Source organism: Macrobrachium nipponense, chromosome 42 (assembly GCF_015104395.2).
Source record: "Macrobrachium nipponense isolate FS-2020 chromosome 42, ASM1510439v2, whole genome shotgun sequence".
Lineage (NCBI taxonomy): Eukaryota > Metazoa > Arthropoda > Malacostraca > Decapoda > Palaemonidae > Macrobrachium > Macrobrachium nipponense.
Window position 1 is genome coordinate 52,796,285 of NC_061103.1, and position 26,660 is coordinate 52,822,944.

At 43.8% G+C, this 26,660-nt stretch overlaps 1 pseudogene; it reads left to right on the top strand.

Moving 5' to 3' along the window:
• The first annotated feature begins 6,626 nt into the window (after window positions 1-6,626).
• LOC135213390 (oocyte zinc finger protein XlCOF6-like) overlaps window positions 6,627-26,660 on the top strand; it is a 119,691-nt pseudogene continuing 99,657 nt past the window's right edge.

Genomic DNA, 26,660 nt, shown 5'->3' on the forward strand with positions numbered 1-26,660 from the left:
CCTCCTTCTCCTCACTCACTTTTTTCAACGGCGAAGACAGCGAAGAGTTCTTCTTGTGTGAGGATGAAAGCCCAACTCTTTCTATGAAGAAGGCACTGAGAGTTTTGGTTCCTGGATGGCTTCCAAAGAAGAAGCGGGGCAAAACGATGCTTCGCTTTTCCTCCTTCGAAGTTATCAGGACGCGCTGGGTTTATGGTACGAAACAGGAGAGCCCTTAGGATTGGGTCTACCGTCTTCGGCTGATTCGGATTTTTCGGCGCTGGTAATTCGACAAGGAGAACTGCCCTTAACTCTGCTAAGACGACTTGGGCAATGAATGAATTGGATCATTTGCTCAAAGGTATGTTTAGAGTGCTAGAAGTATTTAACTTCCTTGATTGGTCGTTGGGAGTCCTAGCCAAGAAAACTTTGAAGTGCCAGAGTCAATTTCGCCAGAAGATCTTATGGTGTTTTGTCTTGTATGGACAAGTCGGTAAGAGACGGAGCGAGTGAAATCGCCTCCCTTTTAGGGGCCCGGATCGTGAAGAAGAGGTCGGTTTATTGTTCCTTCTTAACGAAGTCGGTCTCCCATGCTCAGAGGTCTTCTTTGCTGTTTGCTCCTCTGTCTACTCAGTTGTTCCCGAAAACATCGAGTGCAGGACATTTCGAGGTCACTTTCGGCCAAAGCCACCCAGGACCTTTTGGCACAGTCGGCAAGAAAACCTCGCCCTTCCTTCCCTACCAAGGCTAAGAAGGAAAAGGCAAGTGTTCGAGAACCCTTTCGAGGGGCATCTTCATCAAGAACCTCTACGTTTAGAGGTCGTTAGACCTTCAAGAAGGGGTAAGACTTTCGCCAAGTCTGTTAAAGCCCCCAAATAACTTGCAAGTCCTTCAAAACAACGGTGGGCGCCAGACTCTTAGAGTTTGCAGAAGTCTGGGCCCAAAGGGGCGGATCCTTGGACCCTTTCTATTTTGAGGAGAGGTTACCTCATCCCTTTCGTCGAAAGACCTCCCTTGACGACCATCCCAAGGGAACTGACGGCCAGGTACAGAGACCCCATCATGAATCAAGCTCTCCATCTAGCAGTAGATCAGATGCTGGAGAAGGGGGCTATCGAACTAGTGACAGACCATCATTCATCGGGCTTCTACAACCGCCTTTTCCTAGTTCCGAGTCCTCAGGGGGATGGAGACGGTGTTGGATGTAAGCGCCCTGAAACTTATTCGCTAGAAAAGAAAAGGAAAAGTTCACGATGGAAACGCCTTCATCAGTGCTGGCAGCACTTCGTCCAGGGGACCTGGATGGTTTCCTTGGATTTACAGGACGCTTACTTCCACGTACCGATCCATCCTTCCTCGAGGAAGTTTCTCAGATTCATGATGGGGGGGAAAATTTTTCAGTTCAGGGCTCTGTGTTTTCGGCCTCTCGACGGCCCCTCAAGTGTTCACACGGGATTTTGAGGAATGTGGCTCAATGGCTTCATTTGAAAGGGGTGAGGATATCCATGTACCTCGACGATTGGCTAATAAGGGCCAATTCAGAAGATCGTTGTTTGAAGGACTTACAAGTAACTTTAGAATGACGAAGGCTTTGGGACTTCTCGTCAATTTCAAGAAGTCATCACTAATTTCCCGAGCAAGAGTGTGTGTATCTCGGGATACAGATGAACTCTCTGAGTTTTGGGCGGGCTTTTCCCTCGCAGGAAAGGATAGCCCGAGGATTCGAGAGAGAATAACAACCTTCTTAGGGAAAGAAGTATGCACAGTGAGGGAGTGGATGAGTCTGCTGGGAACGCTCTCCTCTCTGGAGCAATTCGTTTCCCTAGGAAGGTTGCACCTGAGACGATCCAATTCTTTCTTCATCGGAATTGGAGTCGTCGTTCTCAGGATTTGACGTCTCCCTGTCGTTATGCCCATGACATCAAGAAACATCTCTTATGGTGGACAGATCCCAACCTCTTTGCGAAGGGACTGTCTCTTCAATCACAGACCCCCAACCTGGTGTTGTTCTCCGACGCGTCGGACATGGGGTGGGGTGGGGTGCAACTCTGGGAACCAGCGAAGTGTCAGGTACCTGGGTGGGGGACCAGGTAGCCTGGCACATCAACAGAAAGGAGTTGATGGCTGTGTGGTTGGCTCTGAAGGCTTTCGAGCCCAAAGTCAGAAGATCGGTAGTGCAGGTCAACGCGGACAACACTACAGCTCTGGCATACATCAGGAAACAGGGGGGACGCATTCCTTCTCCCTGTACGAGACAGCAAGAGACCTTCTTCTGTGGGCAGAAGAAAGAGGAATCAAGCTTCTCACCAGGTTCGTGCAGGGAGAAAGGAATGTAAGAGCAGATCTCCTCAGCAGGAAAGATCAGGTCCTTCCCACAGAGTGGACCTTCATCTGGATGTATGCCAGAGCCTGTGGAAGTTATGGGGCAGGCCACACATAGACCTCTTTGCCACGTCAAAGAACAAGAGGCTGGATCCTTACTGCTCTCCGATATCGGATCCAGAGGCAGTAGCAATAGATGCTCTTCTTCTAGACTGGAACGGACTCGACGTCTACGCGTTTCCCCCCTTCCAAGATCCTGGGCTAACCATCAAGAAGTTCGTAGAGTCCGATTCAACGAGAATGACCTTAATCGCTCCCTTTTGGCCGGCCCAAGAATGGTTCACAGAGGTACTGGATGGTTGTGGACCTTCCAAGATCTCTCCCGCTAAGGAGCGATCTACTCAGACAACCCCACTTCGACAGGTACCACAAAAAATCTCCTCGCTCTCAGTCTGACTGTTTCAGACTGTCCAAAGTTTGGTCAGAGCGAAAGGCTTTTCAGCAACAGCTGCTAAAGCAATCGCAAGAGCGAGGAGACCTTCCACCTTGCGTGTATACCAGTCAAAGTGAATGTCTTCAGACGTTGGTGCAAGAGGAAGAACATTTCCCGCTTCCAGTACCTCTGTGACCCAAATTGCGGATTTCCTTATTTTCCTCAAAGAAGAATGTCATCTGGTTGTGTCAACTATTAAGGGATACCGCAGTATGTTGGCGGCGGTATTTCGGCATAGAGGCTTAAATATATCCGATGATAAGGACCTGCATGATCTTATTAGATCATTTGAAACCATTAAGCGTCCTCATGTAGTACCGAACTGGAATCTAGAACGTAGTCCTACAATTCCTTGGATCGTCTAGATTCGAACCTCCTGGCTTAGCCTCTTTCAAGGATCTGACGAAGAAGGCTATCTTCCTTTTGGCCCTAGCTACAGCTAAGAGAGTGAGTGAGCTCCAAGCTATTGAGGGCAATGTAGGGTTTAAGGAAGATTCTATGGTGTGTTCGTTTCTTCCAAGTTTCCTTTGCAAAGAATGAAACCCATCACGCCCTTGGCCCAGGAGCTTTGAAGTTCGTAGTTTATCTTTTCTAGTAGGGGAAGAGCCTGAAAGAACTCTTTTGCCCTATGAGAATTATGAAGTATTTCCTTAAGAGGAAGGAACAACTTAAGGCTAATCAAGATGTGCTTTGGTGCTCCGTAAAGGATCCCCCACTCGGCCCATGTCGAAGAATGCTCTTTCCTTTTTTCTGAGAAGCCTTATTACAAGAGGCACATGTTGCCCTGTAAGGAAAGATCATTTAGACTACTGAAAGTGAAAGCTCACGAGGTGAGAGCCATCGCAACTTCACTTGCATTCAGAAAAAATATGTCTGTGCGGAACTTGATGGAGGCGACTTTTTGGAGATGCCAATCGGTTTTCGCAAACCACTACCTACGTGATGGTAAAAATCACATATGATAAATGCTTCGCCTTGGGTCCTTTCGTATCGGCGGATTCGGTGCTGGGGCAGGGAGCTGAAACTTATCCTGTGTAAATTTTTTATATGTTACCCTATATTTTTATATTGTTGTTTTTTGGTTGTCTGAAAGAGGTTGCAGGAGGCACCTCTTTTTGTCGTAATATTAACCCTTTGTATTTTGGTTAGGTGGTCTGGTGGGTTTTGGCTCCTTGCAGAGGTAGTGGTAAGGATCTGTTAGGTAAGCGGACAAGGTCCCTCTAACAGCATCCCGACTTGGATTCTACCACAATAGGGGATCACATATCCCAGTGGTAGATCCGAGAGTCTTTCAGCATCAGGTCACGTCCTAGCTGTAGCTCTCCAGGCAATGCAGACTCAGAGATAGTATCTATGAAGTCTTCATCCTGAAAAGGTGAGAACAAAGGTTTTTATATCCTACAACATTAGTTGTTTCCCGTCTTACCTGTATTATTGAGCTGTCTCTTAATCTCCACCAAGGGTGACAATCAGCTAAGTATATATCTGTCAGGGAAGTTCATGTACAAAAATGTATTGTTAAACTACAATAAGTTTTGTACATACTTACCTGGCAGATATATACGATTAATGGCCCACCCAGCCTCCCCTCAGGAGACAGGTGGAAGAGAAAAATCTGACAAGCTTACGGGAGTGGTTCGTACATCCGCCACCCAGCGGCGGGTAAGGTAGACCACCTGACCTACCGTCGCGTGTGCCGCGAGATTTGAAATTCTGTCGGGAACGTCGAGACTATAGCTAAGTATATATCTGCCAGTAAGTATGTACAAAACTTTTCTGGGCTCAACCTGTGCCGCTCCGTGAAATGCTCCTTATAGCATCATTTCTAAGGTATAAAACTGCTATATATACCAGAGAAAAAAGTTGCATGGAATGCCGGGCATATGCCTAGCTCGCTCACCCATATAGGGTGTCGGTATAGTAACTGGGCGTGAAAAACCACTCTCAGAGGTCTCTTACCAATTAGTTATCTCCTCTCCCAACATCCCCGTTACTACGAGGTGCCGTTCTACATCCCACTACTGCCCGCCACCCCTCTACACCCCATGCGTACCTAATCATTCCTTTCAATAGCATCGTACGAAGTACTACTGTTTTTCGTTTGTTGATTTTTTTGTGCTTGATTTTCATAATGTCGGACCTCCTAGAAGCTTCCACTACTAAGTTGAAGTACTACTATTGATTGTGCTATGCACTGAAGTTGCGTTCTCTTTATCATAGGTATTTCCTACGAGAATATGATCTTGATCAAGGATCGTAGATATCCGACCCAGTCGGCCATTTTGATGTCACTACTTCACGGAGCTTTGTTTACATGTTGATTGACCATTAGTTCCTCATACTAATGGCAATCATTTTTTGTCCTAGACATATGGAAATAAATGCACTTTTAATATTTTGTATAATTTTTATACGATGTTTACGTGGGTTTTTAGATATTTAGTGATTTGGCATACACTGGGCTACGGTCCGAGCATTACATGTTCGAGTCATATCCTACTTTAGGAGTTCCCTTGGTTTGACAACTTTTGAGCGAATTTATCTTTGCATCTTAAATCGGCAACCACCCGATTTCGTAGAGATATTATTAAGAGTGATATAGCCTACCTGACCATATCGGTATCTCACCCGATGTTGGAGACCTAGGCTATTCTCGCTCGGCTTAATTTTTGTCTTTTTTTGTTTTTGCTAGCTTAATATTATGTTGTATTCGTTGTGTGCCATTATTACCTAATTATCTATTTATTCACTTTAATTTTGGTCATTTAGTTTTGTAAGCTACATATCTCGTGGTTCAATTGGATCTTTATCATCGGTAGGGTTGTCCCACCTGACCGGTCATATGGTCCCACTTGATCGCGACGAACCAGTTTCGCTCTGCCGCTCCCGCCTAGTACCCTTCGGGGAGATACCTTTTATCACACGATTCAGGTTACTTTTAGGCTTTAGTTATAGTACTATATCGGGAGCGACGGAATATGTAGGCGATATGGTCATACCATGAGTTAGGACAGTGGACGCTTTTCTAGCTGGTTTCGATTGGCTTCCGAACGCACCGGATAGAGCAACTTATGCGTACACTCAGTCTTCCCCCTTTCGGTTTTCCGCTGCATTATTTTGATTCCGTTACAACCGGAATAGTTCTACACACTAATATTTTAGTGTATTGATCAGATTCAGGTATCTCACCTGTTCTTGATATCGTAGATTACACACAAATAGAATTTTGTCGGTCGATCCCGGAAGAGGCGTACAGACGTAGCCTACAAAATCTTATATTCTATTGTTTACTATGCACGAAATTTCGGAGCAGGCGGACAGAATACGTAACCGATATCCGCCGCTCAACACCTTTTGGTACAGTATACGTCTACCTTGGTAGCGATACCAATCATTGCGGAGAATATTTTTTCCTTAAGTGGATTTAGTTCCCCCCGGAGCAGGCGGATAAATACGAAGTTAGATCCGCCATAATTTTCAACAGAATAAAAAGATTCATAGACTAAATGACCGAGCTGTATATGTTAAGATTTTAGTATACAGAAGTCTATTTTTACTATATATGTTATAATTTAAGATTACGATAAATAATCCGGGGCTTCCGGTAGTTTTATATATACAAATTGAATACTTATGTATCAATTTACCTTACAGGTGGTGTCGTTGTCAGATGACAGCTTACGCAGCTGGTCCTTCAGCAAAGGTGCGGACATGAGGTTTGCAGGTCCCATGCACCCTGCGCCGTACAGGTCGATGACCTCATCGTCTGGCATCCGGATGCGTGTGAGATCTGTTATGGGCTTTTTGCCGATATAACCTCGGACTCGTGAGTACGCACTTAGATATTTCATTACTAATTATGAGATATGATGTTTAAGAAGTGAACAAATTATTCTCTTTAGTTTTAAGAAAGTGATAATCCTAATTAGTACTTATTTTTCAGACCCCACAGGCTGTCAAGAACACATCTCTTTCGACCCTCAAGATCTGGGTTGGCGGATTTGGCCGTAACGTTAAGGCTAAGAAACCTTATATCCTATCAGAGGAGTTATGCACCCTCCTCTACCCAAATGCCAAGATGTCAGCGGCAGTTCCCAAGGAAGTGGCTGCACCCATTATTGCCAAGATAAGGGAAGACACGCAGTCCTTGCCTGAAGATCTTGAGGGACTAGGGGAAGAAGTGTTAGAAGACGTGGCGGCCATCAGCCTTGACATAGAACCAATGGTTCTGGATGCCAGCGATCAAGGTAGGGAGGTAAGTGGGGCAAGTAGTGTGCGGTCTAAGATTCCTGTTCTTAGCCCTGCACCATCTTTAACTCTTCTCATGCTTCTTTTCAAGGGTTTACTGCAAAGACCCTGGTTGGGGACAAACCAGGCTCAGTAATACCAAAAGTCAAACACTTGAGGAAGGCCTTATCTAAGCCAAGTAAACCATCTAGGTTACCGAGACTTACCAAGTCATTAAATGCATCTAAGTCTTTTCGGAGATTCCGGTAGCAGCTACTCCCCTACATCACGGGTCGAGATCAAGGAGCTCCAATCTAAGGCTTCAGAACCTTCCTTTGATCCGGTTGCCTTCTCTAATCTTTTAATGGAGAAGATGGGAAGTATGGTCCAATCTCAGATTGGAACCATCTCGGATCGGTTGCAGTCTATGGACACTTTTGCTCAGAGACTGCAAAACCAGGAGAACATGTTAGAAAATCTCCTGAGAACCGGACTGCCACAACAACAACAGTTTGTGTTGCCAGACGCTTCCAAACTTCCGGCTTTCTTTGTAAAGAGCAATCCGTGGCGATTGGCTTTACATGCACCATTCGTGGATGGCATGTTAACCATAGAAGGATGTGGAACTCGGCCGGTAGAGGACTTTGAATTCTACGCCCGCCGGATTGCAGTTTCCCTTCCCAGGATATGCTCGACTGACAGGAAGGAAGCGCTAGTAAGACTAGATAAGATTCCTAAGGAGACGATGATCTATCCTAAGACAGGCTCAGTCCGCATGGGTCCGGACATTGAACGAATGGGAGTGTGTGAACACAATGTTTTGTCCCCCCAAATAAGAGTTCTTACACAATGTTTGTAGTAGAAGGTCAAACACCGACACCTTGTACTACAAAAGTAGTTGATCTGGCTCTTCAGGCGGCTATGGAGGACAAGCCCATGCCACAACTAAGAGAGACGGAGTTGACTTCTCTACTTTTTCCAGGAGATCATGAATGCTGGGTTGACGCCCCAGCAACTTTCACCACAGGGAAACTGAACATTGACTGTGCCTCTACACAGTTCAGTGACAAACTTCCGAGACTCCCAGAATCCTTGGTCAGAATCGAGTATGAGGCACGTACTCGGTTAAGTAGATCAATCAACTCCGCTACAATGGCAGAAATGGCTTCGCTGGTATACCAAGACGAGTCATTGTTCAAGATCCTTACCAAGTCTCTCCTCCTCACAACTTCAAAGTGATGCCTATGACTTTGCTGTAGCACAGCCGTAATTGCAGAAAGCATGTGCTTTCAGAAGCTACAATAAGGCATGAGCCAAATAAACTGATTAAAGCCTCAATTTGGGGCCCAGACTTATTCCCGGAAGACATTGTTAACAGTGTCTTAGGTGAGGCTGCTAGGGTCAATCAAAGTCTCAAAGTTCGTTGGGGCCTGATGCCAACCAAAACGGAATTATGAACAATCAGAAATAGACAAGAGGCAGGAAGAGGTTTAGGAACTTCCAATCATACCAGACTCCACAACCCAAGCTGTCGTTCAGACGACGATTCCTGTACCTCAAGGGACTCAGCCGTCTACGTCTAAATCCCCTAACCCCAACAACAACAATACGTTTGGATGACTCAGCCTCCTCAACATCAAGCTCCTTCTCCGGCTTTTAACCCCTCCTTTGAGACACAAGGAGTGTTTCCATGGGTACAATAGGTACGCCAGAGGTAGTAGAGCCAGAGGTAACTTTCATAATAGAGGTGGAAGGACTTCAACAAGAGGCAGAGGATACAGGAGTAGACGAGGAAACAGACCCTCTTCAAACCATTGAGACATCTCAGGTAGGGGGAAGACTATACAAATTTCGGAGCCGGTGGAGGTTCAGCAAGTGGGGCTTCCAGCATAGTATCCAAAGGGTTCTGGGGTGGAGTTGGATAAAAGGGCCCCCTCCACTAACCAGTTTTCATCAAGCTCCATCGGCAGAGCTAGACCTATACACCAAAGATCTTTTGCCAAAAAGAATGCAATAAAAGAAGTAAGATCTTTGAAATTTCAAGGACGCTTGTTCCAGCGTGCCAAAGAAAGACCCTCAGAACAAAGAAGGGTGATTCTAGATTTGTCCCACATCTGAATACTTACATTCGATGCGACAAGTTCCATATGTTGACTATCTCGCAGGTGCGGACCTTACTTCCCCGTGGGGCCGTCACCACCTCTATAGATCTTACAGACGCTTACTATCATGTTCCGATAGCAAGGCATTTCGTCCCTTTCTAGGATTCAAACTAGGCAGAAGGGCATACTCATTCAAAGCGATGCCTTCGGACTCAGTATAGCGCCCAGGATATTTACGAAGCTGGCAGAGACAGTAGTCCAAGAGCTGAGAACTCAAGGAATACAGTTAGTGGCCTATCTAGACGATTGGCTTATATGGGCCAGCAATGTAGAGGATTGCGTAAAGGCGACAAACAAAGATCATAAAATTTTTGGAACACTTAGGTTTCAAAATAAACCTCAAGAAGTCCCGTCTTACTCCAGCAGCACGTTTCCAATGGTTAGGACTGCAATGGAACCTAATCACACACGACTATCTCTTCCCCTCAACAAAAAGGAAAGAAATAGCAAAGAAAACAAAAAATTTTCTCAAGGACAAATTAACGTCCAGGAGAAGACAAGAAAGAATTCTAGGCTCACTTCAGTTTGCATCAGTAAACAGACACATTACTAAAGGCAAAAACTGAAAGATATAAATCGGGTATGGCGATCCAAGGCGAACAAGAGGAAACGAGACAAAATATCTCTAATCCCACAAATACTAAAGAAAAGATTGCTCCCTTGGACCAAGGCCAAGAATCTGGCAAATCGATTCCCCTACGATTTCCACCACCAGCGTTGGTAATACACACAGACGCCTCTCTAAGCGGTTGGGGAGGTTACTCCCAATACGAAAAAGTCCAAGGTTTGTGGTCAGTAACATTGCGTCAACTCCACATCAACATATTGGAAGCCATGGCAGTATTCTTAACTCTGAAGAAACTAGCCCCGGCAAAGAAGCAACACATCAGATTAATTCTGGACAACGAAGTAACTCGTCCATTGCTTAAACAGAGGGGGATCCAAATCAAGTCACATAAAATCATGTGATGATAGCAATCTTTACGATTGCAACAAGAAACCAATGGCACCTGTCAGCTGTACACCTGGCAGGAGTGAGAAAATGTGGTAGCAGACGCACTTTCAAGGACAACTCCGCTGGAGTCGGAATGGTCATTGGACAAAGATTCATTCAATTGGATTTGTCAACAGATTCCGAACCTTCAGGTGGACCTATTCGCCACGGAATCCAACAACAAACTAAAATGTTATGTTGCTCCCAACCTGGACCCTCTGGCCTATGCCACGGACGCCATGTCCATAGATTGGAACACTTGGCAAAGAATTTATCTGTTCCCTCCGATAAACATGTTAATGAAAGTACTAGACAAACTCAGGACTTTCAAAGGTCAGATAGCTATGGTAGCCCCCAATTGGCCCAAGAGCAATTGGTTTCCTCTGATGGTAGAACTAGGACTCCTCCCTCGGCGGATCCAGATCCCAAGTTGACACAGGTAGTACAACTCGCATGTGTTAGCTTCCTCAAGAATTCGGAGTGCCCTAACTTTATGGACTTTATGAAATTTGCAGCACAAAGAGATGCTAACATTGATCCTCTAAATACCTTGTTTCTAGATCAGATAAAAGAGACTCAACCCTTCGTCAATATGAATTCAGCTGTAAGAAAACTGGCAAAGTTCCTTAAGAGATTCTAAGGTTAGAGCAATGACTCGAACCTAGCCCAGTTTTTACCTTTTTTTTTTTTTAGGACCCTGTTTGAAACGGGATTAGCAGCTAATACAATTACAACAATTAAATCTGCCTTGAAGAAGATATTTCAGATTGGGTTTAATATTAATCTTACAGATTCATATTTTCATCAATTCCAAAAGCTTGCGCCAGACTAAAACCAGTAACCCGCTCCCACACAGTTTCCTGGTTTTTAAATGATGTTTCTTAAACTGGCCTCTGAAACCAATAATGATTCATGTTCATGACATAACACTGTTTAGAAAAACTTTATTTTTGGTAAGTTTAGCATCTGGAGCCAGAATATCTGAGCTTTCAGCATTATCTAGAGAACCGAATCATATTGTTTTTCTCGCATCTGGGGAAGTACAAATCTTTCCAGACAAGAGATTTTTAGCAAAGAATGAGGATCCACAGAACGATGGTCACCGTTGGAGATTGTCCCACTTCCACAGGATCCATCCTTATGTCCAGTTAACACTTTGAAAAGCTTATCTGAAACAGAACTTCTAATAAGTCCCCTTCAGGCCCTTTATTTATTAGAGAAAATGGAGGAAACATTTCCTTAAAAGGGATTAGACAGCAGATTCTTTATTTTATCAAACAAGCTAATCCAGAATCAATTCCACATGCTCATGATATTCGAGCAGTAGCCACGTCAGTTAATTATTTTCACCATATGATTTTGAAGATTTAAAAAAGTATTACAGGTTGGAAATCACCATTAGTATTTAAACGCCATTACTTAAAAGCCTTGGGAAGCCCTAACAAAATTTGCAACAGTTGGCAGGCAGTGGAAATGTAGTTTCCTCCTGATGTATCAGAAAACCATGTTAAGAAAGTTAATTCAGTAGTAATTCCTTACCTTTCTTTCTCCCCTACCTGCCTCATTTATTGTCCCTGCCTTAGCCTTGTTACTCACCTGTAATTAAATTAGATTTGGTACTCACCTGTATTGTAATTAACCTGTTCTGGTACTCAACATTTAGTTTATTGGATGTAAATTGTATAGTATTAAGATATATTGTGATATCTTTTGATGGTTTTCAAGAAATTCTTGGACCCCTCCTTTTGAGTACCAGTATAGTATGTATTATTTGTCCTTTGTATAAAGGTTACTAGTTAGAAACACCTTTTTTTTCCTTTTGGAAATTTTCTTTTGGAAATGTTTTTCCTGAATAAGTTTTTGATAACTGATTACTTTTATGTCAGTTTGTATTAGATTATATATTGATACGGTATTAAAGTTCCTTCTTTATGTATCCTAGTTTTTATTCTATTCCTTTTCAGGTAACTAATTACAAGCTATTGGACCAATTCTCTGTTACTATTTCACGGAGCGGCACAGGTTGAGCCCAGAAAAGGGATTTTGACAGAGGAAAAATCTATTTCTGGGCGAGAGACCTGTGCCGCCCAGTGACCCACCCTTGTTTTTCCTCACCCTAGACTGGTCCAAGCTTGGGATGCTATGAGGAATGTTTAGGTACGCATGGGTGGTAGAGGGGTGGCGGGCAGTAGTGGGATGTAGAACGGCACCTCGTAGTAACTGGGGGATGTTGTTGGAGAGGAGATAACTAATTGGTAAGAGACCTCTGAGAGTGGTTTTTCACGCCCACCCCAGTTACTATACCGACACCCTATATGGTGTGAGCGAGCTAGGCATATGCCCGGCATTCCATGCAACTTTTTTCTCTGGTATATATAGCAGTTTTATACCTTAGAAATGATGCTATAAGGAGCATTTCACTGGGCGGCACAGGTCTCTCGCCCAGAAATAGATTTTTCCTCTGTCAAAATCCCTTTATTGTAGTTTAACAATATCATTATTAAGACCTGGGATTACTACCATAGATAGACCTGATGTCGACCTCCAATCAAATGGAGTTTTTTTTTCTATAAGTCATTTTTTTGCTAGATATGAATTTTTCAATATGGTAAAAAAATAAACCCTATAAATCACGAGAAAAAATTTATAAAAAAAAGACGAAACAAAATTGGAAAAAAGGGCTCTATTTGATTGTTCTATAATGTCTTTCTGAGTTATATACCAAATTCCATGTTATAGCTTCAAAACTAAGTGAGAGATAGATTTTTGAAGGTCAATAAGTATAGTTTTGAGATACGGGCGTTCAATGTTTTCCTTCGTATTTCTATAAAGACAGTGTTAATAAATAATGATTATTATGAATGTATATTTCTTTTTGTGTATTAAATAAACCAAAACTATTTTATTTATCATAATTTAATCATAAATGATAATCCCTTTGCTCATATATCGTAGCCTGGGGCACTGCTTGAGGCAAGAAGGTGGGGCACTCCTTCCTACGTAACCCCCTCTCTCCCCTTCCCCAATTCACTCGGCTTATTACAGCGAATTTTCTTCTGTATGTTAGCGAGATGTTTTCCTTGTATTTTCCTCTTTGGCATGATGACATTCTTGCCGAAACAAAGATAAACCAAACGTAAATGCAAGAGAATGTCAAAGGTGAAACTCGAAGGTGTACTCTTTTTACAAAGACAATTTAATAAATCATGATTATTATGAATTTCATATTCCATTTTTGGGTATTAAAAAAACCGAAACTATGTTATTTATCATAAATGAAGATCTCTTTTGCTCAAAGATCGTAACCTTGGGCACAGTGTGACGTGTGCTGTCAGGCAAGAAGGGGGCGTTACTAGACAACCCTCCCCTCTCTCTTCACTAACTACGCGTATATTATGATATTCTGTAATAATACTTGAGCGATTTTTCTTCGTCTGTATGTTAGCGAGATGTTTTCCTTGTCTTTTCCTCGTTGGCATGATGAACTTCTTGCCGAAACATACATAAACATACGTAAAAGCAAGCGAATGTCACGAGGTGAAACTCGAACGTGTACTCTACTTGACGTCTATGATCCAACTGATTCATGCTTGAACCAGATACTCACTTCAGACGCTTCTTCGAGCCACGGAATCTCTACAGATGCCATTTCTCACAATTTCTTTGCCAATAATTATCAAAATTTACGATAACAGAAGAAATATTGCATTTTCTTGTACGGATGAATGTTTTAGGCTTATTGAGTTATGTTTACTAATTACCCTGTAACTACAAAAGTAAGAGGAATTTTGACGAAATATTTCGTATACGTAATCTCAATTGCCATATGAAGCTCCATGAATTTTTTCACGACTTTGCATTTTTCGCCCTATACCACCATATATAGGGGTTCCGGCCGGCCCCCTTAAGTCAATTTGTCACTCCAGAATAGGATTGATGTGGCACAGTAGAAGTACAATTTGGTTTTTACCCGCTCACTACACCCTAAGTATACAGAATTGTGTTTGGAAACAGTAAAGCCCTTAATCCACTACCAGTAGTGGGTAGTCTTTTCCTGGACCGAAAAAAGAGCAATTCTTTATGCTCTTTTGTTTAAATCCCTGGTTTTAATATTCTGGGGAGCGTGAAGGTACAAATTTTGTATAGGAGCATACCTTTATATTGTAAAGGTATTTATTTTAAGTGACTGTGTTATTTATAGGGCTTTTGAACCCAGCCACAGGGGTCCTTCATACTGCTTGTGTTTCATTTTGGCTGAATCGAAGCGGTTTTCTCTGCAAGGCTGCTCTTTGCTGCCTGTGTATGAGAGCCTTGCTCCCTGAATGGAATCCAACTTCTGGTGGTAATAAAATCCACCAAGGATTCCAGATCAGTGAGAATGTTTGGGATATCATGCAAAAAACCTTTAGCTTGAATGCCTGAGTGGATTTTTGTTTAGCTGCACTAGCCACCATCCTCTTCTTAGTGTGGGAATCAGCTAACTTTAACAGTAGGTAATGTTAGAAATCAGAAAGGATTGATATTTGTGTCCGACTGTGGGGAATAACCGTTCGGTCGTTAGCTTCATTCGAAGCTTTATCTATTTTTCTTAATAAATTAAAAGTAAATAACTTAATGCTACTTAGTATAGTAACTATTAGCGTTAATGATAAGTAAAATGAATAATAAAATTAAACTTATGAATTAAATTACTTAAACTAGTAATTGCCTAATAGGCCTTAAGTTCGCGCGTGCGTAATATGTACCTGTCAAAGGTAAGAAGTAAATTACCTCGGAGGTTACCACAGCCACGGCGAACAGTTACAATAAGAGTTACTCACTAGCAAGGCCGGCATCTACATTATAATAGGAAATTAACCCTGAACAAAACTGAACGTTGTAACTCCAAGACAACGACAATTTTGGAATACGTCAACGTCAACATTTGTGATAAGTGCTTTACATTATTGTGTATCTTTGGCCATGTCTAGGGAAAAAGGTAATGTACGGCAATGTCACAAAGTTTTATTAGTGGATCTACTATTTAATGTAAGTTGTTTTGGTTGTTAAATAATTGTTTTGTTTATTAAATATAAGTAAGATTGAAATTAAAATAAATTCCAGTAGTAAGATTCAGCTCAAATAATATAAGTTTTCATAATAAAATTTATTATTTGGATACTGACCTACTGTTAAAGTAGACCCACCCAGCCTGCCCACAACTTAGTGGGCTGTCAAGGAGAATTCTGACAAGAGCTAAAACATTCGAAACACGCCTGATGGAGAACAGGTAAACTAGACAGTCATCCGGGAAGCCATTCAGTTTTTTGTTTGAATGCTGACTCGCCTAATTGGCGGGGAGATATAGCTAACTTAAACAGTAGGTAAGTATCCAAATAAGGGATTTTGACGAAGGAAAAATCTATTTCTGGGCGAGGGTTCGTGTCGCTGCGTGAAATAATCCTTAAGTTCATTATTTCTAAGGTAAATGATGCTAACATATACCAGAGAAAAAGCAAATTCAGGAGGATGTCAGTATGACTGACTCGCTCACCCTAAATAAAAAGAGGGCGTCGGTATGGTATCTGGGGCGAGTGAGACCACAACCACGAACCTCTTGCCATTTAGAATTCTCCCACACCAAAATCCCCCTCCTGAGAGAGCCGACCCACAGGCGGAGGCGGCAACTACTACTACTACGCCACGCACCACGCCGACTGTCGCGCCTCTGGTGGTCATTCTTGTCGTTAGATGCCAATCTTGGGCTGCAGGGCATAGGGGGGGATTTCACTGGGCGACACGAACCCTCACCCAAAAATAGATTTTTCCTTCGTCAAAATCCCTTTTCTGGGCTCAGTTCGTGTCGCTGCGTGAAATAGTACCAGAGAAATAGCACAAGATTGAATAGCAAAAGAGGAAGGTCTCAATGAAACTAAGAAGTAAAACAAACAAATATAAATTATTGAGAGCTTACAAGTTATCATACAGAAAAGTTAACTTAAAATAAATAAACCAGGCTTATAGTTAACTTAGAATTAAACTTATACTAGGATTGATAACTTATCTATGTTAGTGAGTTACAAGTTATATGGGAAAATTACTCACTAAGTACAAAATTATACTCAAATTGAAACATTAATCAAGTAGGTGTGCTACCCTAGCATAAAAATAAGGGGAACAACACCAATCAGAAACATCATAATATACAACAAAGTTGTGGGTGCCCCTAGCAAAAAAATAAGGGACACACCACCATAATCATTATCATAAGCAGCTAAGGCTAAAGGACCATATAGAGCATAATGGTAGGTTAGGGGAAATATTAGTTGAGGCCGGTAGAAAGGAGATCTGGATCTTCAACTACAACTACTGTGCAGTGTCAGGGGAAACTATGTTTCCCGCTGCTACTGCTGAAAATTTTAGAGATTCCAAGGACTTTAGATAGTGACGCTTGAAAACTGTCGGCTATTTCCAGCCAGTATACTTTTTTAAATCGTCAAAGTTCATATGCTGGAAATAATTAATAGAGGTGGCTACTGCCCTGATGTCATGGGCTTTAGGGAATGATTCAGGGTTTGCTTGTTTAATGAAGTAAAGGATCTGCTGCCTAATGCCTTTTACTGATATAGTGCCACCTTTTTCCCTCATAAAGAGGGGGCCTGAGGACCTAGAGGATGTCCTAGACAGAAAGGCTCGTAAGGGTCATCACTGGACAAAGAGAAGGGTCTTGAGGAAGAGGGATGACTTTCCAAGGGGCCCATCTCATTAAAGGATCCTCATTTTTTGCCAGAAAACTACGATCTGGGGAAAGCAAAACCTCTCCTGAAGGGAGGAATTCTACATGTCCTGCATCTCTGGAAAGAGCCGACAGTTCTGAAATTCTAGCTCCTGAGTCCAGACTCCAGTAGAAGCGTCTTCCTTATAGCGTTATGAATGGAACAAGAAGAGTTGTCAGTGTCTGAAGCCAGTTTGAGGACATCATTCAAAAAACCATGATACTGAACTAGGCCTTTCAGAAGGTCTAAGTCTAGCACAAGCTTTAGGAATAGACGTAAAATAAGAGTCTGTTAAGTCTATTTGAAAACCCAATTGAAAGATTTTCTTTAAAGCTGATTTATTAGTGGTAATAGTGCTAGCTGCTAATCCTTTTTCAAATAAAGATCTGAAGAAGGATATAGCTGAATTAACTGTCATGGTTGTGGTAATGTTTCCCTTAGGAAAGATGCTAACTTTTTAACAGCAGCATCATCCTGTCTCAAAGTTGACTCTCTCTTATCTGATTTCTAAGAAAAGAATATTCTGAGGATCGATATTTGCATCTTTTTAGCCGCAAACTTCATGAAGTCCATAAAGTTAGGGTTTTCGAGAATTCCTGAAGGAAGCGAAACACAGTCCTCATTTGTACTGACTGAGATAGTTTGGGATTGGGAATCCGTCGAGTTGAAGACCCAATTCCAGAAGCAGAGGGTACCAGTTGCTCTTGGGCCAGTCCGGGGCTACTAGAGCTACTTGTCCCTTGAAAGTCCTGAGTTTGTTCAGTACTTTCAAAAGAAGATTCACTGGAGGAAAGATGTATATCTTCTTCCACTGATTCCAGTCTATGGACAAGGCATCTATGGCATATGCCAGAGGGTCCAGGTTGGAGGCCACATAGCAAGGTAGCTTGCGGTTCGCTTGAGATGCGAAAAGATCTACTTGGGAGACCCAGAACACTCCGGCGTATCCACTGGAACGACTTGTTGTCCAGGGACCACTCTGATTACTAGGGGAAACTGATCAAGACAGGGCGTCTGCTATCACGTTCCTCACTCCGCCAGGTGGAGGATAGATGCCATTGTACTTGTTTTGCTAGGGAAAAAAAAAATGGCTATCATGACATGGTTCACATGTTTTGATTTGGATCCTCCCCTGTTGATGCAGTGTACCACTACTGCACTGTCCAAGACCAGTTTTACATGAGAGTTCTTTGCTGGAAGAAGCCTCTTCAAGGTGAGAAATACTGCCATGGCTTCCAATACGTTTATATGGAGCTGGCGGAACTGGGGTGACCAAGTTCCTTGAACTTTCTTGAATTGAGAATATCCTCCCTACCCGCTTAGTGAGACGTCTGTGTGAATGGTCAACGCCGGGGGAGGATATTGAAGAGGAACTGACTTGGACAGGTTCTTTGTCTCTGCCCATAGATGGAGATGATTGCGAAGAATCTGCGGGATTACTGACAACTTGTCCCGAGATTTGACATTTGCTCTTGAGCGCCAAACTCGGTTTATGTCTTTCAGTCTTGCTTTCAACAGAACATCTGTTACCGACGCAAATTGGAGTGAACCTAGGATCCTTTCCTGGTTTCTCCTTGATGCTCATTTGTTCTTGAGGAATTGCCTTACTGACTTGGCTATTTCTTTCCTTTTGGCCACAGGAATTGACAGATTGTGGGAGGTCAAGTCCCAATGAATGCCGAGCCATTGAAAACGAGACTCCGGAGTGAGCCTGTCGAGGTACGCTACTACCATTATCCCTTGTGATCTCAGTTGTTGTACCACTACTTCCGCTATTTTTGTGAATACCCTGGGGGCTACGTTCAGCCCGAAGGGCATCACTTTGAAAGAGAATGCCTGGTCTCCCAGCTTGAAGCCTAGGTATGGGCGAAAGTGTCTCGCAATTGGGATATGATAGTATGCGTCTGTTAGATCGATAGAGGTGGTGACGGCCCCATGGGGAAGTAAGGTCAGCACCTGCGAGATGGTCAGCATTTTGAACTTGTCACAACGAATGAATAAGTTTAGCCGGGACAAGTCTAAGATTATTCTTCTTTTTGATGAGCCTTTCTTTTGCACGCTGAATAAGCGTCCTTGAAACTTTAAATGCTTGACTCTCGACTCAACGCCTTTCTGAAGGAGCTCCTCTGCGTAATCTGCCAATTCCTTTGATGGTAGCTGAAGGAATGACTTGGGTGGAGGGGGACCTTTGATCCAACTCCACCCCAGCCCTTTGGACACAATGCTCTGTGCCCAGCTGCTGAACCCCCACCTGTGGCGGAAGAGGAACAGCCTCCCTCCTACCTGGGAGATCTCACTGCTGTTGTGCGGGGTGAGCTCTGCATCCTCCACGGAAGTGCTTACCTCTGTTGGTAGCTCTTCCTGCACCTCGCTGCCAAAAGGCACCTCTAGCCCTGCTTCCCCTAGCGAACCTGTTGAAGGTTTGAAAAGCTTGGCCTTCAAACACTGGGTTGAATGCCGGGGAAACAGCGTAAGAGGTCGAGGGCTGACCTTGTGGGGACAACAGGAGAATAGGTTGGCTTTGTCCCTTTGCTGCTGCCGGTTGTCCTGGCTGAGAAACCGGAACTGCCTGTACAAAGTGTTGCTGCCCGTTTGTTTCTGGTAGGGCTGGAACCTCTTCGTTTTCTTTAACTTCTTAGTAGAAGAGGAAAGGTTCTTGGGTTTCCTCTTACTAGAGAGACCCCAACGAGCTCTGAGGCTTTGGTTAAGCCTCGTCGCTTCGTGTTGGACCTCGTTAACTACTGATTCTGGGAGGAGGTCCGCCCCCCAGATATTGGAGGAAAGCAACTTATTCGGTTCGTGACGAATTGTTGCTTCCTGAAGGACATGCTTCCGGCAGTTCCTTCTTGCCAATGCAAACTGGTACAGGTCAGCTTGTACGGTTTGCGTCTGTGACTTGGCTAGGAGCTTAAATAAAGGCTCCGTACCATAAGTCAGAGCAGCCACTTCCCGTCATAAGCCAGTGTTCAGTGTCCTGCCCAGTCTGGTTCTCGCCTCAAACTCTGCTTGAATGAGGCTGTCCGGCAACCTGGGTAACCTCTCACCGTAAAAGTGGCCGGTAGGTTTTCCCACAAATCACCAAAAGCAGGGAAGAGTGGAGACGTAGGGTCTGATTCCCTTAGCTGAGGAAGGGGTTCATCCTTCATAACAGCCTGCAAGGTGCTTTCAGCTATCTTGGTCGTAAAGGGGAGTGGTGCCTCCTCCTCTGTGGCAAAGATAGTGAAGGGACTCTTGAATGCCTGAAGTCTGGTATTTGTGCAGTCCCAATCCTCCAGGCAATGTAACCATTCCCTTTGAGCCTGATCCCAGCTATACAAAACTGTCTCTCTGGGAATCTTGTCCTCTCTATTTAAGGCTGTCTCTGTCAGCCTAGCGTAACCCATGAAAGGAGGCTGTAAGCCGGCTGGATGGAACTCGAAGTCCTCGATCCTTCGAGTTCCATAGTCCGGGATTGAGATCATGCCATCCTTGTAGGGCGCATAGGCTGCTACCCTCCAAGGATTATTCATAGAGAAGGAAGGAAGGGTGTTATAATCTGGCAACTGAGCAAGTCCACTCCTGCTACCGGGGAGTTGGACTAAGGTGCTTGGTTCAGGCCTGCCAGACGATTCTCCTGGTCGGACATTCGTTCAGTAAGGTTCTGAATTGATTGTCCCGACTGGTTTAGCGAAGTGGAGATTTGGGCGAACATTTGTTCGAATCTCGTGCTCATTGATCCAACCAAATCTCCTACTTGCTGCATGACTCCTGCCGAAAATGCAGCAGGATTGAAGGTACCAGATGTACTGGCCCCGGCAGGAGTCACCGGAGGAGTTACGGTAGCAGCAGGAGAAGGTACTGGCTCGACGGAAGCGCGGGCCTTCTCCTTAGAGGACTTACCTCTCGACCCTTTCGCGTGCGAAGAAGAAGAGGACTTCGCTTTCTCTGCTCCGGGATGGGAAGCCGGAGACTTACGAGAGGTTGAAGAAGACGACATCTTTTTGGACGACGTCTTCTGAAGGGTCTTCTGCTCTCTGTGCCCCTTGACTTTGGGGACTACAGATGCAGCAGGCGTACTAGTAGGGATCTCAGATCCCGTAAAGCCTTGGAAGGAGGAAGATGAAGGGACAGGGGAAGAAGATCCAGAGGCACCCCAAGGGAAGCCCTTGGGCGCCCAACAAACCTACCTCAACTAATAAATCCTCAGCACCTACCGTCATTGGCTCTAAATTAAGGTCTAAGGTTGCTACGTCCGCCATGATGTCCTGGCCTCCTCCTTCGATTAGGGCTTGTTCCACCTGTTTGCTGTATGCTCGCGATTGTTGGAGCTGCCGCAGTGGGGTCCACATACCCTGTCGACTTCCCGCCTGGGAAGATCAGGACAGCCAACTTCTTATCCAACATGTACGGCTGTCCCTTCGGCGCGTTTTTGCCGAAGCCTCCCACCCAGGCCCGCAGGGTAGCCGACGCGACTTCCTTGACGGCGGCAGCCTGGAAAAGAGGGTCATTGTAATCCTTACAACGAAGCCCCGAGGACGGATCATTAACAATGATAAATATGACCTTTAGATTAAGCTAAGATAATGTGACAGTATATGCCATGTAAGGAACAAACCTGACACCGGTATATACTTAACTCGTCAAAAAACCTCTGGCTCACCAAGTTCGTAACAGCTGGTACAGCCTCGTGAATGCCAGACGATCAGGACTCGTTGTGGCGGGTAGCGCAGGGAGCGTGTCCTCCAGACCCATGTCCACAGGGGTCTTGGAGGACAGCGTTGCACCCCGCCTCCTGACAGTTAGTAGCCTGTAAGTGAAAAGATACATAAGTATCAATGTTATACACTCACAGGGCTACTGTGATACTCCGTTGCATGCCGGAGTAGCTTAAAGTTATTGGGCATAATCCACCCCTGAACTCCTTGTGGAAGAAGGTCTATGACCTAATAAACTGGTTGGGAACTTCAGTGTACACCGGAGGGAAGAGTATGATCCAACCAGATGTTTTCATACACCCATAATGAGTTTCAAGGAGTAGTACACCACGCCGGAGAACGGGAGAGGATGCCCTCTACTTAAACTAGAAAAATTTATTTACATTAATAGTGGAGCGTGTAGCTCCGCCATAACCTAGAGGAGCGCCCGGATAGCAAGCAAGCGCTCCGCCGGATGACGCAGGGGATACATGAAATAGGGAAAGCATGTAGGACCAACTGATATTGTTCCCACTCCGCCAGCTACCCCCCCGACAACCGAAGGTACACCCGGATAGCTAGCAGGTGCTCCATCCGCTGACGAAAGGGTAAACAACAGGAGAGGAGGGAGAGAAATCAGGCCCAAGGTACGCCGGAGAAGAACCGAAGCGACCGGAGGGGGGGTGGGCAACCCCCGCTCCCGACCACGCCGGAGCTCCCCCAGAGCCCGAGGAGGAGAACATCCGGCCCACCAGTGCTCTCAGCTGTCCCAAACTCCCGTGACTCCCTTGACTGAGGGGAGAGGTGCTCGGATGGTTGCCATAGCGACCGTAAGCGAGCCAGGACAGACCCCCCCCTTCTGCCCGGGAGGGAGGGAAGGGGACTGGGACTAGGGTGACCAGAGACACCACGCGATCACATGTGGACCAGAGGTGATAATGCAACAAAACCGACTAGACCACGTGGGCTAGAGAGGACCAAGGGGCAATAATGCAACAAAACAGTAGATAGACCGAGATCTAATGCAACAAAGCCGCCTAGGATAAACTGGTCGCCCTAAACGCTAACCCAACATAATACATAAAATGATAAATAAATAAAAACATTTACATTGTAAAGAGAGAGAGAGGGAAAACACGAGTGAGAGAGAAAGAGATATCCAGGAGAAGAAGGCTAGTCCCCGAAGGAACAAGCCGACTACTCAGAAGCTAGCCTTAGCTGACACGTAAAAGGAGGGCAATAGCCAGGATGCTGGACCAGAAGAAAATAAAATAATCACTCTAGCGCCTACCCACCTAGACAAAGAAACATGCATGCATGAACTAAGATCAAAGGTATAGGCTATGAATTCCCTAAATACGATGTAAAAGATAATAGGAACTAGTGTAGCACGTGACAAAACCCATGAAAGGTAAAATTCTGAGAAAGATGTCTCGGTATAGGGGACCGAGAAATCTAACCGAACACGAGGCGAGCCGTGGCCGCCATGTGCCAGACCAGGTGACCATTTCAGACCTAAAAAACGGTAATAAAGGATCCCTGGCTGACAAAACTAAATCCAAACCTTTCGGGTTACTTAACTTAGCTGCGGCGATAGCTGCGCGTTCCATGGTTGAAGTAAATCCAACGAAATAAGCACAAAAGCACAGAGTAAAAATGGGCACGTGCTACCTAGATAGCTAATGAAAAAGGATGACCACCAGAGGCGCGACAGTCGGCGTGGTGCGTGGCGTAGTAGTAGTAGTTGCCGCCTCCGCCTGTGGGTCGGCTCTCTCAGGAGGGGGATTTTGGTGTGGGAGAATTCTAAATGGCAAGAGGTTCGTGGTTGTGGTCTCACTCGCCCCAGATACCATACCGACGCCCTCTTTTTATTTAGGGTGAGCGAGTCAGTCATACTGACATCCTCCTGAATTTGTTTTTTCTCTGGTATATGTTAGCATCATTTACCTTAGAAATAATGAACTTAAGGATTATTTCACGCAGCGACACGAACTGAGCCCAGAAAATAAATGTTATTTTGAAAATTTATATAATTGCAAAGGGAAGTCGGGAGGAAGAGACGTCATGGCCCCCACACTTCTGTATGGCGGTTGCTAGCAGGGATAGTTGTCAGCAGAATTACTGAACTGTTTTTTTTCCTCCATTATGGAACAGCTACAGCTATTAGGACAGGATTGAGGGGAAAAGTAAGATGGCCGAAAGAAGGAAGGAAGGAAGGGCTGCCACAAAGAACCCTGTTAAATAATACCTTCATTGTAGTACGGTGTGATGTGCACTTAGGGCAGCACTAACCCCTAACTGAAAATGTATTTAGAATCAAAATGTTGACAGTAATATTTATACAGTGAAACAATCCACAATACCTTCTTTTAATTGGGAGATGGCTCTCATCAGTTTGTAAATTAAGGTTATTATTATTATAGTGCAAATATGATCATATTTTCAACTTATATCATGTCGTCTTCTTTTCTGCAAATCAAATTTATTCTCTTTTTCATTTCAGATTCTTACTTGGGTGACGCATGGAATCTCGTGAGCGAGATCCTGACGTGTAAATCTATGAAGACTGAATGTTGAAATGGGTAAGATTTAATGCTACAAAATTATGTTAAAATACTATTATGTTCTCTGACGAATGGATGTTGCATTTGACATTACTGAACATTACCCAGTTTGAAAATGCCTTTGTCGGTCCTTTGATTTGTCATGGAAGATTGATTCAGGAGATTAGCATTATTTTAATGGCAGAGAATCATAAAAGCTGATGACAGGGAGAGTGAGGGTAACAGGACTCTGTTTTTGACAAACCCACAGAAGATTGATGTATACATAGACTTTCTAACTTAATGGTTTTTACTTTACGTAATGTTGATTACGAGAAGACAGTTAATCATGGAAATTTGTGAAAGCTAATGACAGAGAGTAAGTGTAACAGGTCTCTGTTTTAAACAATTTGGAGAAGGAGAAGGACTTCCAGCACATTATTTTGGGCAGCCCACTCTTGAAGATGGAATTGGGAGGTCATTTAAAGTTGTCTTCAATCAAACAGGAAAATGAGGCTGTGGAAGATGACCTACCTGCGGTCGATGCCGCCGACAGCTTGGAATTCATGGAACCTTGCGTGGAAATCAAGGCAGAGCCGGAGGCTCAGCCAGAATTCATAGATCCTGATAAGATCGATGTGAAGTATCCATGCACGGCCTCAGTCAAAACTTGAGAAAGATCCACTAAGCTGCGACGAAGAGTATGCTAAGGAGATTAAGGAAGGAGATGATGACGTACAGACGAACGAGACTCCAAAGGACATTCCCGAGATACCCTTTGTCTCATGCGGGGAACTGCTAGAACCAGAATGGCCTTCGAAAGCCGTGGAAATGCAGACAGAGGCAGAGACCCAGCACTTGCCGGGAAGAAGGTGTTCACCTGCTCCGTGTGCCAGCACCGTTCCACCGGCTTCAGCCACTTCGAGATCCACATGAGGACCTACACGGGCAAGAAGCCCTTCTTCTGCACCGAATGCAACCGCAGCTTCTCATTTTCGCACATTCTGAGGAGACAGATGAAGGTCCACCACATCATAGAATCTAATAAGTAAGGTTTAATTTCAAACTCGAGCAAAAACTAACAATTTAATAATAAAAGAACACCATGATTTACACAGTTACTGTTAGTCCAGGTTACCGCATGAAACAAGGAATCACTCAAACACTTCTGCAGGCCACAAATACCAAAATTAAATAACCTTAAATATAAAATAAATGTTCACACAAAATTATAAAAGAACACGAATACATTACAACAATATGTAGGATAAGACGTCAAATAGGTGGTTGGAAGAAAAACCTAAAGAAGGCATGGCCAGCAAAAGCACTCTGGAAACAGGGTAACTAAAAGGTTCATTCAAGAGATCTCAAACAGAGGTACAGTAAAATTGCACTGTACATTACTACCAGATCAAATAATACTAGCTATATACAAAAATACAGTACCAGTGTGGCAGATGGGTGACACTGCGTTGAGGAACCCCCTTAGAGAAACAGCGAAAGAGATTGGCACTAGAACACTACCCCGAGGAATCCCCCTGGAAGAGCTCCCTCGGGGTAGCATAGATAAGGATGCAAGTGGCGAGGGCTATCGGCCTATTAACTGCTGGATAAAAAGCATCTTTTCCTTACGGAATGGAATGTGCAGAATCCAGGTCATAGGTCAAATGCTGTGACCTATGATGAATTTGTCCTACGAGATCATTCGTCGCTGAAAGGGAAATCGACATGAATAGAAAGGTTTGAAAGGTGTAACAGGAGGAAAACTCCTCTCAATTTCAACATGAAACAAAGAGTGGGAAAGTTAAATTAATCACTTATAAAGGAGAATATTGGAGGGTCTACTTGTTAATTACTGAACAAAGATTTGGGTTGAGTAGGGCCACCTAAGTGACAGCAAGGCGTCCAAAAAGTAGTTAAATAATTAATTACTTAAATAAGTGGTTTGAGAAACATTCAAATTTGGGATAGATTATTTTTATTAAGTAATTAAGTGACTTGAATTTTATTCAGTCGGCTTCTCAATATTTTTATCCCTGTGTAATATTATTCATAGCATTTTTCTGTAATAATTTAATGTAATTTGTAATTCTAAGCTTAATTTAAATGTAATTTTTTATTCACTTATAAAATTGTAAGTGAAAATGTTAATAATTCTTTTCATTATCCGTCTGCTTCCCCAGTAAGTCCTCCTCTCTCTCTCTCCTTACGTAAACCCTGCTTATAAATAAGCAGTTCAAGGCTCTCCCTACCTACCCTCTGCTGGTAGTTAATGTCCTTGTCTGAAAGTAAAACTAAATGGCTCTGTAAAGGATGTAGGGTTTTATTTTGTGTTGAAGACAAAGAAATAAAGAACCATTTTGGCAACGAAACGACATTAATCTGGACTTCTCTAGTAAGACAGGAGGAGGTCTAGTAACAAGGCATTGGCTACGTAGCCAATGACATTTAGATGTAACACTACACAAGAACAGATAATAACAGAAGCTATGTCAAATCTACATTCAAATGT